This window comes from Rousettus aegyptiacus, unplaced genomic scaffold (genome assembly GCF_014176215.1).
Source record: "Rousettus aegyptiacus isolate mRouAeg1 unplaced genomic scaffold, mRouAeg1.p scaffold_m13_p_6, whole genome shotgun sequence".
In the NCBI taxonomy this organism is placed as follows: Eukaryota; Metazoa; Chordata; class Mammalia; order Chiroptera; family Pteropodidae; genus Rousettus; species Rousettus aegyptiacus.
The window spans coordinates 34629778-34645252 of record NW_023416309.1 but is presented as its reverse complement, the minus strand read 5'-3'; the positions used below and the strand labels follow the sequence as shown (position 1 = coordinate 34645252).

General features: G+C 42.6%; 1 pseudogene; it reads left to right on the top strand.

Annotated features, from left to right (window-relative positions):
• Positions 1 to 15108: 15108 nt before the first annotated feature.
• LOC118604805 lies at positions 15109 to 15227 on the top strand (annotated as a pseudogene).
• The last annotated feature ends 248 nt before the right edge of the window (positions 15228 to 15475 follow it).

Genomic DNA, 15475 nt, shown 5'->3' with positions numbered 1-15475 from the left:
CTCCCAACCGGAAAAGGAAATAAAAGTAGAAGCGGGGTATAACATGTTTCGTGAGTTATTTACTCAGTATCCATTATTCCTTTCTTCCTAATTGGGGGTCCAGGCTTTAAAAACAACCAAAACACCAGCCTTATTTTTCAGCCTGACTTGCAGCTAAGAGTGAGGAGTCATTTGACACAGTCTGGTTAAACAGACAAAAGCAGCAGTTGCTGGGTGGAACTTCTTGGAAAGTTCTTTTATAAAAAGCTAATGTAGAGGGTCTAAGCCCCTTTTCCAGAAAAGCACAATTGAAATAAAACTGGTCTGCATAGTGACTCACTTTGGGCTGGTGGAGGCTGCTTTGGTGGCCAACACATCTGAAAGGGATTTGGGATAAAGAACCTATTTTTCTACTTAATTCTTGGGTAGAGAATCTAATAAATGGGGTGACTAAGTGCCATTGGAATCCAAAGTTCTGAAGAAACACTCTCATTTGCCAAAGCCATCCATTCCTATTCAATGTCCTCAACTCTAAGTAGGAGACTCCTTCCTCACTATGAGATAGGGGGCAATATTGGGTGATAATTCAGAGCATGGGTTTTGTGGACTCAGATAGACCTGGATTCAAGTCTCAGTGGCATTATTTAACCTCTCTGAGCCTCAGTTTCTCCGCTAATAAAATGGCAATAATGACAGTCCCCACCTTGTAGAAGTGTTGGGGGTTCAAGAATAAAATGCAATGATGAATATAAAGTATATGGCAAATATTAGCTGTTGTTATTATTATTATTATTGCTTATATATCAGTTTATACTAAAGTAGTCATTGCATTTTTAAAAAACAATGATATGTTTCAGGAAAGTTCTCCATTGGGATTACCTGAGTGGACAGCATCGTTTGTCAATACTCAAGGAAGTGATTGTGATACCTTATGACTAAAGAGCTTCAAGGAAAAGGAGTTAGAAGCTGTGGGTAAAACTGTCTACCTCAAATGCATAACTGGCTGCCTATGCTAAGTGGTAGGGAAGTCTAAAACAAGTGAGCAGGACCAAGGGTAGGGTCAAGCTACAAGGATGGGAAAGCAAGGGGAGAACCTCAAGGGAGACAGGGTGACCCGACAGAGACAAAATAGCCTCCTTCACTGCCTGGGTGCTCAGGAGGCTGGTTCAACTGTCAGCTCCTAGTAATAAAGAGAGGGTAGAACCTTAGCCTCTCTCGGAGACAGATACATTCACCATCCTCAGGCGGTGAAGTTGTTTTTGACGGAAATAGGTTTTTCCTGAGGTGACTGGAAAGTTGGCACAAGAAACTTTAGGGTTCTGAAAAAGAAATGGGCCTCTTCCTTTAGGATTCTGAGGCCTAGGCAACCCAAGAAAAAGTATGGAATGACCTGAAGACTACACAGGGTACCTGGGCTTTCTCCAGAGGCCGGGATATCCAGAAGCCCTGTCTGAGAGTGGGGCTAAAAGTGATGGGATAAGAAGAGGAAATGCCTGCACATAGTGCTTTCTCCAGTGTAGCAGAGATGTCAGAGAATCCCAATGCTATCTCCAGGCACACTGGCTCCCAATGGCCTTTCATTCCCAACAGCACCTATGACTCTTTTGATGTAGGACTCCCCTCAGACTGTCAGAATCGCTTTCCCTGGGTGCTCTGGAGAAACAGAAGTGCCTGGGAATTTATGTCTCCCTGGAGGCAGCTCTTAACCAATGGCAATTGCTCCTGATCAGGACAATCCAGAAGTGACCTACATGTATCAGAGAGCCTCTGGGGGATTGATCTACAGGTACCTTCTTTGGGACTTTGCTTGATAGAGTACCTTTGGTTGGCTTCCTCCCCTCCTTACCGCATGCCCCACTCCATTCAGGTTTTTCCTGGGAACACTAGTGAACAAATCACCTGACAAGAATTTTTCATGTCTCAGGGTTTGTTTCTGGGGACCTATGCACCTCACGGCAATGCTGCCTACCATGCTGTTCACTGGAGATGGAGGGAGGATGGGAGGGAGAAAGAGAGAGAGAGAGGAGAGAGACATTCTGGCATGACTTGAATCACTTTTGCCTGTAGACAAGAACCCCAGACCTGGGCAGGACAGTCCATGGTCAGAAGAGAAAGCTCACTCTAGAAAAATCATTATATAACTTGGGGGCAGATGACACCAATACTTTGTCCTGTGGGTAGAATCTCCTCTTTGTTTCCTTTAGTGAACACCTCCACAAACCACAATGGTTTGGTATGAAGTCTCTGACTCAGACCTGAAGAGAGTTCAACATCAGGTCAAAGATCAGGGAAAGAGAGCTGAGAGCACATGCCCGGTCAGCAGGTCCGAGAGAAGCAATGGCCAGAGAGTATTGCCATCTAGCCTTCCCTGGACAGCCAGAAGAGGTGGCACCAAGAACAGGGCTCCATGTTGGCAAGTGTCTTGCCTCCTTCCCATCTCTTCTTTATGTCGCTACCACAGTGACCTTTCTGGACTGTAGTTAGGGAAGACATTGCAGAGAAGGTGGCACGTGTGCTAGGTCTTCCCTGATCTGTGATAGGCAAAATAATGTCACCCCCCTGCCAAGACGTCTGTGTCCTTATACCCAGAACCGGTGCCTATATTATCTTTCAAGGAACTTTGCACATGTGATTTAGTTAAGGAACTTGAGATGGGAGATTATCCTGGATTATTTGGGTGAGCCCAATGTAATCACAAGGGCCCTTTTAAGAGAGGCAAAAGGGTCAGAAAGAGAGAAGTGATGAAGGAAGCAGAGGTCAGAATGACGTGGTCATGAGCCAAAGGAATGTGGGCAACTTCTAGAAGGAACGCAGCTCTGCCAATGCCTTTATTAGCCCCATAAGACCCATTTCAGACTTCTGAACTCCAGAACTGTAAATTTTTGTTGTTTTAAGCCACAAACTCTATGGTAATTTGTTACAGAAGCATTAAGAAACTAACGTAGTCAAGAAGGATGAAGATCAGTTTTCCAGAAAAAAAGTGAGGAAGCCAGACGTTTTTGAGAACAAATACAAGGGCCATGGTAGGCATGGCAGAGCACGGTTGGTTAAGGAAACAGTAAATTCCTCCATGTGCAAGAAAACCCAACGGTGGACACTGTGTGCTGCCTGTCCAGCATCGGTTCCTCCTAATTCCTTCTTTATGAAATTACAGTTTTGATCAGGTCCCCCCTCCGACCCTATGAAGGCACGTGCCTCAAGGAAAATTGGCACCACTCACCACTTGTGAGTAGAGGGGCGGGGACTGGTTGGCCTGAGAGTGATGCCAGCCTCTCACCTGATCAGGGTGTGGGTATGAGCCCAGTTCTGGCCCAAAAGAGATGCAGAGAAGCCTACCAGGAAGGGGAGCATTTCTGAGGAACGTTTCCTCCTCTCTGGATCTGTACATCGTTAGGTCTGGCTGTGATGCCTGGGAGGTGAAAGGAACCTGGCTCTTTACCAATATCACTGAGTCTTCAAAAGAAACAACCTGAAGTCAGCCCTACTAGTGGACTTCCGCTGTCTCGAGATAATACATTTTTATATTGCTCGAGTAGCAGTTTCTGCTGCATGCAGCCCAAAGCATCTGAACTGGTAGAGCTGATTTAAAAGGTTGAAGTTAGATTGCAAAAGGCCTTGAAGGCCACAGTAAGAGATGAGAAATGCAGCCACCTATCATGGAGAAATTATACCTGTTAACAGAGGAGTGATCTTCAAACTTGTGTTTGGGATGAGTAACTGTTGGTGCACAGGAGATAGAATTGGGGAGAGAGTGGATTGTAGAAGGATAGAGGGCTACCACAGAAGTCCAGGTGAGGAATTACGAAGGTGTGAATGAAAGCCAAAGGGGCGGCTTGGGGCTGGGGAGACAGGGGAGTGACTAGATTCAGGTACCATCAAAGAGCTTGGAATCTGAGTGCATGTGGAGGATGAGAAGCGGGAGATGACTACAGGAGTTTTAAAATAGTACTCATTATTGTAATCCCAAGAATTAAGTATTTTAAATGCCTTTTAATGTCTACACCTGTATTAAAGGGACGCCTCAAGTCTCCTTCCCCTCCACCTTCAGCTGGGCTGCAGCCTGTGTTTAGAGTGAGTCAAAAGAAAGCACGGTTGAAGTCAACACAGATGGGAAAAGATTAAAACTCAGAAAAGCTGCAAGTTCTATAACCTTCTCCCAGAGCGGGGTGCCAACAGGTACTCCTTTTTCCTTCTTTTGTCTCTCGGACATGTACAAAAACGTGTTCCAGCTTAAATACCTGGAAGTACACCAGGGCCTTTCCTTTCCTTTCTTTCTCCTGTTTTCCATCAACGAGCAACTCAAGCAGCGTACTTGGCAATGACATTAGCACTTCTGCAGTAGCCATGCCAGGGTCACTTTTCAATTAAAAGAAACTTCATTTCAGATTTTTGCCCCAGGTCAGAGATTCCTTTCTCAAGTAAAAAAAAAAAAAAAAATGGCATTATAGGCCTGGAAATGGGACAATGAAAAGGAGACCCAGAGCTCATATATTCCAAATGGCACCTGACTTCTGGCTCTCCATTGGTAAGAAAATAGCACAAGCTGTTGAGAAATGATTTATAGTCCTAAAACCGTAAAGTGAAGAGTGATCAACACCACCACGATTTGAAGTATGAAGAATATCTGTGGGTAATCTGTACATTTAACATCATAAAAGAGACACGATGAAAGATTTCTACTCAAGAAGCAGCTAAGGGTTTGCCTTCCCCTTCAGTATGACTCCCATTCAGCCCCTCTATTTATACATGTTAATATATTACAGTTTGAGATTTTCAGGTTATATTTCACAGATGACATTTTTAATCTGCCTCAAAATGTAAACATAGCAAGAGGGTTCTGCAGACACACTGCCTGGAGCAACTGTCAAATGGAAAATTCAGTGGAAAGTTTAGCCTGTCTCCAGTTTAACTAAGTTGAGGAATGCGGCAAAAACAGGTGTTGTCTGACACAAGCAATAATTATCTTTCACCTTGATGGATGTTAGTTTAATCTGTTCCTTACATGGTAGCTTGGTCTCAGCTGACTGAAGTTAGTGCCAAAAAAGCAGATGAGAGGGCAAGTGTGGCTGGTATGTGACACTATTTAGAAGACAAGGCTTAAGGGGCAGTTTTGATTGGTTTTCATAAGGGCATTATTTAATCATTTCTCCTATTTGCCCAATAAGTATTTAAATCTAGATGGATATCACAATACTCTGTTAATGTACTAACATTTTCATTAATGAATCTTAAAAGAGTTTCATTGAAAGGTTCAATTCAATGGTTTTAATGGAAAAGAGAAATGAGTTACTAGAACATTTTCCTAAGACATGAATATATCCAGTATATTAATTCTCCAGGATAAATTATTCAGTTAGAGGGACTACAATGTTAGCTGATCATAAGCAGCCATATTCAAAATCATTCAAACTGGAGGGCTTATCATGTAAGATTATACTCATGTATAGCTGTCCTGGCCTGGAGAGGCCTGTCTGTGCTAAGTATGAAGCAGCATTGTCAATATGTGAATCTTATGGAAGTTTTTTGTTTGTTTGTTTATTTCTTTTTAGCAATGACAGACAAGTCAAGAAGATACTGGTCTTAGCAATCTTTTGGACACCATCTTTTCAGAAGGGGAAATTGTCTGTCACCCCCAAATAGCAGTAATAAGTACTGTAGATCATCTTCAGAGCAACATCTGTGAAGCTGATCATATTCAATTCATGGAATATTTAGGTTCCTCCCATGAAAGTAACTACAGTGTAGTAGGCAAGACTACGACCCTGGATTCCCTGGATCTTGACTCCTTCACCCACTAGCTGGGTGGCCTTGAACAAGGTACTTACATTCTCTAAGCCTCAGTTTCCTCACCTGCACAATAGGGATAATGATATTGCCCACTTCATGGGACTTCATATTATATGTAGAAAACTACATAACCTCATGGGGGATAAAATGATGAATAAGGCCCACCCAGGTACATGTGCGCTCTCTCAAAGAACTTACAACACAATGGGGAAAGCAGAGGAACATGAATTATTGCAGAATGAATGGGATAATGAGCAAGTATAATGTATAAATAAAAAATTCTTGGAGCAAGGAATGATTTATCCCAAACTGAGCTAGGCCTTGAAAAATGAGTAGGCTCTCCTCAGGAAGGGGACCGCCGCAGGAGGAGGGAGAAGAGCTGCTGTAGTGGAAAAGTGGAGAATAATACCCCCCCTGCTCGAACAGTGTGAAGGAAAGCAAGTGAGGTCTCTCCTAACATATACTCCTGCACCAAATGCAAAGTGCAGGGACTAGTCAGGGCTTTTTTAGAAATACTGTTCCCATCACCCCAGAACAGGCTGTTGGAATAAGCCTGGAGTAGAGCCAATGATTTGATGTAGAGGACTCAACCATGAGTTTTATACAAATCAGTGTCTTCTCTGGGCTCAGCCTCAGGATCAGAGGCCACAGGAACCAAAGGGCTGGTGGCAGAGCGACAGGGAAGCAGGTCCTATGTGCGCATTACTCAGATGCCCCCTATTAAAACTTCCAGTGAGCCCAATAGGTCACATTTATAGCCATATCCAAACTGTCAAGTCTTTTCTCAGCATTTTGCTCCTAACTACTCCCTCCAGGAGTTCCATCTAGGAGACTGCTCTCCAACAATAACGGCTAACATTTACTGAGCACCTGCTATGTATCAGGCACTGTTCCAGGCTCTCTACAACCTAGGACGCTTTATGGAGAGGTGGAACTCATATTCCATGAGTCTACCCTCTCACTCAGGGCTGCACTGCTCTCTGCCCTGTGACTGCTGTGGTTGTTATTGTCCTGACTCCTCCAGGGTACTGCCTACACTGTCACCATGCTCCTCCTGACCATCTACCTCCAAAGATCTTCAGTGCTCTGGGGTTCCCACGGCAGAGGTGTTTGGCTCGAGTGATAGTTCTTACCTTAGTAGCTAGCCTTTTTCTAGGGCACCCTTTGGGGAGAGTGTTGGCATAGGAATGGGCATAGGAATGGAGACGATGCATACCTGAAGATCCCTTGTAGCCCAGCTGCTTATTCTGACCATCTCTGGCAAACTTTTTCATGCCAGATGACTTTCTCTCTAGAGACTCCATGGTCCTCCCTCAAGCCTGACTCCCTTTGGGGACTTCCCTCCCTAGGCCATTGGATAGAACTTAATATGTCGAGACTTAAATTGTGAGCCAAGTTCAAGTCTTCCCTCCAGGTCCAAATAAATAAGATGTGGCTGGGCCTCTAGTTCTATGTTCCTAAGTGGTCCATGAAAGAAAAGGCATTCTATGATAAGAGACATACAGAAATGATGAACTCTATCTCAGTCTCAAATTCCCTGTTCCCTGGGGAAATAGCCACAGGCTTATTACCATTTTGAGGACTCCCTAGAGGTCTAGGTCTGTGCTGACAGGAGACAAAGAAGCCCTGCCTCACTCCACAGCACAGCACATACCTGCCACCCTCACCTACCCATGCACAATCAGGATGCAGCTTTCCTCTACAACCAGGGCAAGATGGCCTGGTATGATTAGGAATTATTAATATATAATGACTAAATCAATCATGTTTGATGATAAAGGCATGGTGATATTAAAACTTTAGTGTTCTGAATATAATAATATCTATCATTTGGGGGCATTTCCCATGGCAAGCAGTTTATAGACTCTAACCCATTAATTCTCTAAATAACAGTAAGCGAGTACAATGATTCTATCCATTTTTCAATCAGAAAATTAGCTTAGAGAGGGAAAAGTCGCACAAGTGGTAGAGCCAGAATTCAAACGCATGATAACTCGGAACTGAGTTGTTGTTCTATACACTCTAGACTCTCTCCTTAACAGATGTGGAATTTAACAGCATGGGTTTGTTAACGCGCTTCAGACATTGTTGGTACATTCAGGGACATGAATCTTAGTGTAAGAGCTAAATTTTTCATTTGTGTTTTCCTGGGAAAGGCCTTCTTATCCGCTCACCCCGATGAGTGGTAATATGTGCTTCTCTTCCCTGTGCAATACCTGTCAATGTCAACGGTCTCTGGTGGTTTCCCAGGCCCCCTTCCTCTGGACCACTTGGCACTATGAGACAATTAGAAGACCCACACCCCTGCAGTTCTCCTCATCCTTGTCTTATGCAACAATAAAGCACTCTAACTCCTTTTCTCTTTTTTATTATTTAGTAAATTCAAGTTCTGGTTATTGTTTCAGTCTTATTCGCTACTTCCTTTTCCTCTTCCACTCCCTTGCCTATTCCATTCCCAAGTTCCGTCCTGAGACATCTATTTTTCTCTAAGCCAGAGGTTTTAAGCTCTAAAGCCAATAGCTGGCAGAGCCTGAACAAGGGCCCAGGCCCAGGGCAGTCTAACTGCAAAGCTGACAGCCAAAGAAGACACCATTTCTTGTGTCTTCTCCACAAGAAATGCCTCAAGAAAGATTATTCTGCTCTCCTTAATGAAACCAGGAGATGCTGTGGGCCCACAGCAGTCCCCTTACCCAATATGTGGGAAAGAGGCAGTCAGCAGGGCTAGGAACAGTGAGGAGCCGAATCTCAGGAACCTACCACCCAGGTCAGCAGCTAACCTGCAGACCCAAAATTCAGGCATGGAAGTTCAAAGAGCTTCATAGGCACAAGCCATGTCAGCTCAGCCAAAGCCACGGAACTAGAGTGACATTACCCCTAAGCTGGAGTAAAATGGAGGCTTTGGAAAATCAAAGGCTCGGGGAAAATGACATGATCAGACCTTAGTAAAGTGATGTCTGAAGTTGAACAGTAGGAGTGTGTCCCATTCCCCTTGTTGTCACAAGAACTAGAAAACGCTTCTCCAACTGCCCCCTTCCAAAACCCTGGAAGAGGCCAGCCCTCCAATGATGATTATGGAAGGAAGACTCTAAGGTTCTTCTCTGGATTCCCTTGTTTCCTTCCTAGTATCTATTTTCCCTCCACTCTCATGAACACCTGGGTCTTTTCTACTGCCCTGCTTCTCCCTCAGGGTATTGGTCCCATTTTGGAAGGGTAGAGAAGATCCTTAAGGTCCTCCAACACCTAGGGGGCACCAGATCTTTCGTTCTCTGTAAAACTACAGATGACTGCTTATCTTGGTAATAGGAGCCATAACTGATTCATCGCCTTCCTCAGAAAGTCCCCTTTTCTATACTGGGAAGGGTGGGAAGGGACTGGAAAGAAGGAGAGGAAGGCATAAGAACAATTCGACCTGCTATTCACTCATCACCCTAGTAATTGCTTAAGTGTTAAGTGGCTCAGTCCTTCCAGAAAATGGACTCAACATAATGCCTGACACATAATAAAAATTAAATGAATGTGTCAAATTGAATTAAAATTTACACATTAAACATCTATGTTTAAAGCTCCCAGAACTTAAAGAGTGCTAACTAAGTAAGCACTCTGAATGCCCATTTATACATCTGCACTAGGAACTTACATAGTGCATGAACCACATTGTGATAAGTCCACTGTAACGGCCCAGAAATAAAGGTAGTACATTTTTAATAAAATGGCAAAGCTTATCAGTAATCTACAGGCCTAATGGGCCCTTCTTGCAGCTCACTGTAAAAGCAGGATCTCTGAGGATTTAACTCCAGGGCCAAACTCAGGTAAGTCAGGTGCAAGTAGCTCTCTTTCCAGGAAGGTTCTTCTGGCTTGGTTATAATCTAAGGAGAAATCTATGTTAAAATCTAGAAACAGACCCAAACCCAAAATGTCTAGGGTAGGAAAAGAGAAGAACATGCATTAAACCCAATGAAGCTAGACTAGAACAGTGAGAATTTAATACACATATGTATATGCATTGTATTCACACATACATATACAACCACATACGCTCTCTCTCTTTTAAGGGCAGAAAGTGACTGAATCCCAGCATTCTGGAAGTTCACTTTGATATAAGAAATAAACAGACAGAAATGAAGATCAACCAACTCAACATTTAGTTTACTTAAACCTGTATTTTTGAATGCTCGTTACATTCCCACGCTAGGACTGGAGATACAAAGATAAAAGTAGCATTATCCCTGCCCTTGAAAATTTTGCAATGCAGTAAACTATCACTTCCATTTCTCTGACTTCCATTTGCCTCTTCTGACCATCTTGAAACTTACGCAGCCCTAGAACAAAAAAATGTGGTATCGCAGTCAATCTTCATTACCGATAAACTAGCCAAGGAAAGTTAAAACAAGCAAGAATTAAAAGATAACAGCATTTATTGAATACTTACTGGGCGCCAGCCACTGTGCTAAGTGCTTTGCTATGCATTATCCCTTAACATACAACAACCATGTGAAGTAGCCACTACTATTACTCAGCTTTACAGAGGAGGGAACAGAGAGTGAGAGAGGCTAAAGAATTTGCCCAAGGTCATGTAACTATTAAATGAAAGAGCTGGGATTTGGACTTAGATTCATCTGACACCAGAGCAACAAATTCTTAACTGCTAAGCTTTATTATCTCCCAGGGTGTCACAGTGGTTACTAGGGGTATCTCACAGTCATATTTTATTTGACTCTGAAATGATAGTCCCAAGACTGGAATGAAGAAATGTACATTGAAGGAAGTATTCAAATATAAGAAAAGATTGTGGTTCCAGCCAATTAATTAATTTTTAAAAATCTATAAAGCCTCCTAGACTAGGTGGGAACTACAGGATGAGGTGGGTATATGGGTAGATGGAAGAGCCTCGCTGGAGAAGGAAATGACAGTTCTAGTAAGTGGGTAATATATGGCTGGAGCAGAGAAAGTGAGACTTTGGGTCAGAAAGAGAAGGTAGGGCAGACTCAACCAAGGAATCTTTCTCATTGACCACGAAGAGCCTTTGAAGGATCCTGAGCAGAAAAAAATGGCATAAAGGAAACTGAGGAGACATTGAATTAGGGAGGGATAGGGACCTAAAGGCACACAATGACAGAGTGGATGGGACAGGCCAATGCCAGAGTCAGAGGAGACTCAGAGCTTATAATCTGAGATGAGGTGAGAAGACCCAAACAGCCTCCAAGATGCATTCTATCACATCTGAGCTGCTGGCACTGAGAAGGGCATGAGTAGAAGGAAGCAAGGATGGGAGGACAGAAGGGAGGGAGGGAGGAAGAAGGAAGGAAGCTTTAGTTGGATTTGGAGGCTGACCGGATGTGGATGAAAAGTCAAAGAGAAGGCAGAGGTAACTAACTGACTTGAAGTTGAAGTCTAGATCTTGAACATGGTGTGTCATTAACAGAAAAAGAAAAGGAAAGAAAGGAAAGCCAGGTTTGCTGGTTGGGGTCTGTGTGTGTTTGTTAGGGGAAGGAAGGGTGACGGAAGCAGAGATGCGTTTTATGTTTGGACACATCAAGTTTAACAGAATAAAACCACCATTTGTAAATATGCCAAATAACCTTGAAGCCTAGGAGAAGTATCAAGACTGGAATGTAAATTTGGGAGTCATCTACTTCAAGAGGATCAAATTATTCTCTGTGCCTAAAGCAAAAAAAGAAAAAAAAAAGAAAAGAAAAAAGAAAAAAATGAAAGAAAAAAAGACAAAAGCTGCTGCCTTTCCAATTGTGCCCTTTTTTTCAAAGTGAGGTGGACTTCGAAGAATGAAGGTAGTTGGAACACTATCAATTACTGACTGTCCCTTTGACAAGTTTTGAATTTGACACTTTACATATATTATCTCATTTTCTTTTCCTCCCCCACAGCCATGTAAGAAGGGGATTGTTCCCCCATTTTACAAGGCTCAGAGAGATAGACTAGATTATACAAGGTCACCACGCTTGTACATAGCAGAAGTATGATTACCAGTCAAGTGAGATTCTTAAATCCAGAGTCACTTGATGCAGTCACAGCGCTAAGTCAATGACACTAGCTTACTGGTTTACTCAAAGGTGAATGTCAGAATGGTCCTCTGAACCACTAGCCACCAAACGTAGACGCACTCAGAGACCCTGGAATGTGATTTTCAGTTTTCCAGGTTGTAATGCTAGACTATACACATCCCAAAAGCTCCTGGAAAATTCTTCCATCATAGGTATTTGATTCTGGAAAGATGCCCATGGCCCATTTAGCCCCTCAGATCTGATTACAACGATGTTAGCAAGAATGGCTACCTTTGATAGTTATATTAAGAATTTTTTAACTCCTAAGAAAGTTGAATAAAAGTATCATTCAAAAGACAAATTAATTAGAAAACCCCATTTATAAAATCAGTGTTTGCAATTGTTCGTGGGGGGCCATTGTCCAGGAAGACTCTCAGAGTGGCACAGCAGCTCCAAAGCCAGTTCCTGAGAAGAGTACAAAGAATTCCTCCTTTTTTTTATATGTGTGCACAGCATGTAAGAACTAAGAGTCTTTTATGTTAATTGAAAATGCCAAGTTTGATTCTATAACACATACTTCACTCAAAGACAATCATTCTGTGAAACAGAGCCGCCAATAATTGGACCCTTCCACAGCCTGGCACCTTTCTTTCCCCTTGGGAAGGAGCCGGCTCCTAGAAATGCAGACAGCTCATCCCCAGACACAGGGAGTCGTCACCAGCCTCTAATAACTGCTTGTCTTGCCAGGAAGATGGACAAGCCAGCGCAAGCCCACGGCTGCAGCATCTGTATCTGATTCACTCTCCTCAGTTAGCAAACTTTCTTTTTACCATCAGAGTGAGGCAGATGTCAGGTTGAACCGTTTCACAGGCTCGGACCCAGCAGAGATCCAGCTGGGATGCCACCGTCCATGCAGAGGTATAAGAGGTTCTTATTGCAGAGCCCTTCACCCCAGCCCACCCATATTTCCTGTAGTCCATGGGTGTCCAAACCCAACCATCACACACACCTCCAACCTACCAACTCCCCCACACAGCACCAGCTACTCAGATTAGGCGCAGGCCGTTTTAAGCAGACCTGTCCGGGAGCCCTGCTTCCATGGTGAGAGCTGGAAAGAAGTTTAAAACCTAACTTCGAAGTCATGAAAAATTATCCTTGACAGTGTTTGAATGAGCAGTTGTCTTTGGGAAGAGTTGAATCCATTTGTTCATCAAACAATGAGTTATAGATGTTTGTATTGTTTGTTGTTCCAGTTGTTTATTTTTGTTGGCTTCTACTCTCAAACAAGATTTGGTTTCGCAAAAGCAGGTTCCCCAAATTAAAGATATTTAAGATTTTTATGATTTCATTGCTAAGCGCAGCCTTTTATGAATGACTCTGGCCCCCTAGTGGCTGGGTAATCTACATGATACTATCGCCTCCATTTGAGGAACAAGAGCTAAAGCCAGACTTGGCAAGTTTCCTTCTCTAAGGAGGAACAGTGATGCACTCATAGGAATGACTGCCCCTCTTTGCCAGTGTAAGCCAGGCTGTAGATATATCCATCCTGGCTCAATAGATCCACGTGCACTTCTCGACATTATGAATTAGAAAATTTTTCTTGTTACCTAGGACATTGCAGAAATCCCTTTTCTGATTCTTTTTTATATGTGTTTTTAAAGGCAAGGACAGTGTCATTTGAGTGCTTAGGGCTCAGTAGTACTAATTCCCATTCTACAAGAAGAGGAAACTGAGGCTCCGAGGTAGTTTAATACCTAGCATGTGGCAATGTCAGGACTCAAAATACATGACAATGGCCAGTTCTCGTTGATTTCTTTCCCTCCTTGGGTCATGGTCCCAACAGTAAAGGCTGAGTGTTTCCAACTCAGCAAATTTTATCCACATTCCATGGGCTCTGTAGTTTTCCTGTTTTATGATTCTCCCCACCAGCCACAGACCCTCTCGCCTATATGTGGAAGCACGTAGCTCAGTGTTGGGGTAGAGGGTAAGGGGAGGAGGAAGAGAGAGATTTATAAGCAGTTGAGGATCTGTCTATATAAAGGCAAACGTGTGTATGTATTCCTTATTTACTGAGTATCTACTAACTGAAGGGCATACTAGGACCTCGCACAGAGAAAGTATTTAATTAATGTTCAGTGAACAAATGTCTGAACGAATTCATAAGCAAACTTCAAAAAATAAGCGCTTCTGCATTCTTTTCTTTGGAGGAAGCTCCAGGCATTGCTAACCAGCTCTATGATCCTGAATGAAATACTTTCTCTGGCCACCAACCCATTCAGCTACAAATGAGAAGTTAGTCTAAGGAAGCTTTTTGACCCTTCCTATCCAAGTATCCTGGGAATCTACAATGCTAGTTTGTGAATTTCTTATCAACAGAAATGCTGCCCTATGTTTGCTAGGAAGCTCTGCCATTCGTTAGGAGTCCTTGGTGCTCAGTAAATATATGTTCAATGACTGCCATGTAAGCTAGTTATAGCTGATCGCAGAGTAAGCCAAGAGTCAAATTTCCTAGAAAAGGAGTTTGTGTTAAGTGAATTCCATTTTTCTCCTAGTTTCCATCATCAGAAATTAATTTCACTTGGGCTAGCAAGAAATCACAGCTGCAAGATATAATAATAACACACTTAGAATGTCAGCAATCAAAGAACACACTCAGGTTTTCATTTCCAACAGAACAGTAGCCCAGATATCCTGAAACACTGTGGCTGTAAAGAATGTTTACAATGCTAGACAAAATATAGAAAACCCTCTTTAAAATAAAGCGATGAGCTTCCAAGAAAATAGGAATACTTCACTTTCCTGAGGCCAAAATTAAAGCAGGAGACCAAATATAAGTGACAACTGCCACCACTGCCTATGCTGGGGCCATCTGAGTCTTCAGGTACTCCATATAAGCTGAAGAATAAGACCACCCTGCATAAAGCCAGGACTCAAATAGGCTATGCCCCGAGAATAAAGTACTCTAGAAGAAAACCCACCCAACCATGGCAGACAACAAAGAAAATGGTCATCTTTGCCCTGGCTCTGGGTAGAGCTAACAGTAACAGAAATAACAGAAAAACTTCCCCGAGACTTTGTAACCACAAATTTGGCCACACGCAGAGGTTTGGGGCCACAAATTGTATTATATACATTGCCCAAAAAAAGGATGAGGAAAATTTCATTTAAAATAAAAAGTTTCAGCAAATGAGTTCACAACCCCAAAATTACATAAAAGGAAACAAGCCCCAAAGTGTGAAAGACTCCAGAAACAACCAATAACCAAACCGGATTCATAAGACTTCATGTGTTAGAATTACCAGATACAAAATATAAAATTAGACTGTCTAAAATGTTCTTAAGCATCTATGACCATGCTACCCTGAGCAAGTCCAATTCCGTCTGATCTCGGAAGGTAGGCAGGGTTGGGCCTGGTTAGTACTTGGATGGGAGACCACCTAGGAAGACCAGGTGTTGTAGGTGTTAAAAATTTTTTTAAAAAAGGAATTGTAAGCTGACAAGGTCCTTGTAATCTGTGAGGTCAACCAAGGATTGCCTCACCTAATTAATTAATTAATTAATTAATAGAACAAAATGTTTTTAAGAAAAAAATAATCAAAAACATGAATAAAAAACAGATTTGAAAATGAACCAACCATAACCTCCAGAAATTAAGACGTAAAATTTAAAACTCAATGGACATGTTAAACCACAGGGGGAAAATTCACAAC